We start from the raw sequence: 680 nt of genomic DNA on the forward strand, positions 1-680 counted from the left end.
TTCTGCGAGAATTTATTTTTACTTTAAATATCAAAGATTTAAGATGTTCGCAAACTTGTGAAAAGTTTTTAAACCCGGGACATGAAGTTTTTAGTGTCAATTTATAGAATTTTTGAAAAAGTTGAGGAACATTATAAATAATTGATATTTAGAGCTTTTATATAGCGCAATATCCACTTAAAAGTGCTCAAATCGCTTTACAAAGGGTCCCTGACCAACAGCAACACGTAACATGTATAACGAGACATGACGCCTGTTAGGCGATATTATTACATTTTTTTCGACAGAGACAACGCTGTTGACGGCCAGGTACTGAATTCACACCTGAGTACGGTGAGAGAATGTGAGTAAAGAGCCTTTTCCAAGGAATCAACTATGCGCAACTTTTTTCAACTTTCATACTTTTTCAACTTGACTAGCTGTAAAAAAATAGAGAAGTGAAATTAAGCTTTGATATTTCCCGAAGATGTACAAAAAGGGTTCATTTAATAATTTATGACAAGAACTCATTTTTGATAAAAATTGACCTTCTAACTAAACTTGGCATTATCTCAGTTCAAACCTTTACACCATCCAACTGATTATGTCATTCAATGTAACATTTTATTTCTTCCCTTGTTAAAAAAGAAAAGTCAAGACAAATTCCGCATTATTTGATATTCAAATATTTTAAATTATTT

Source organism: Berghia stephanieae, chromosome 10, assembly GCF_034508935.2.
Source record: "Berghia stephanieae isolate SIO BIC M18660-M18661 chromosome 10, UCSD_Bste_1.3, whole genome shotgun sequence".
In the NCBI taxonomy this organism is placed as follows: Eukaryota; Metazoa; Mollusca; class Gastropoda; order Nudibranchia; family Aeolidiidae; genus Berghia; species Berghia stephanieae.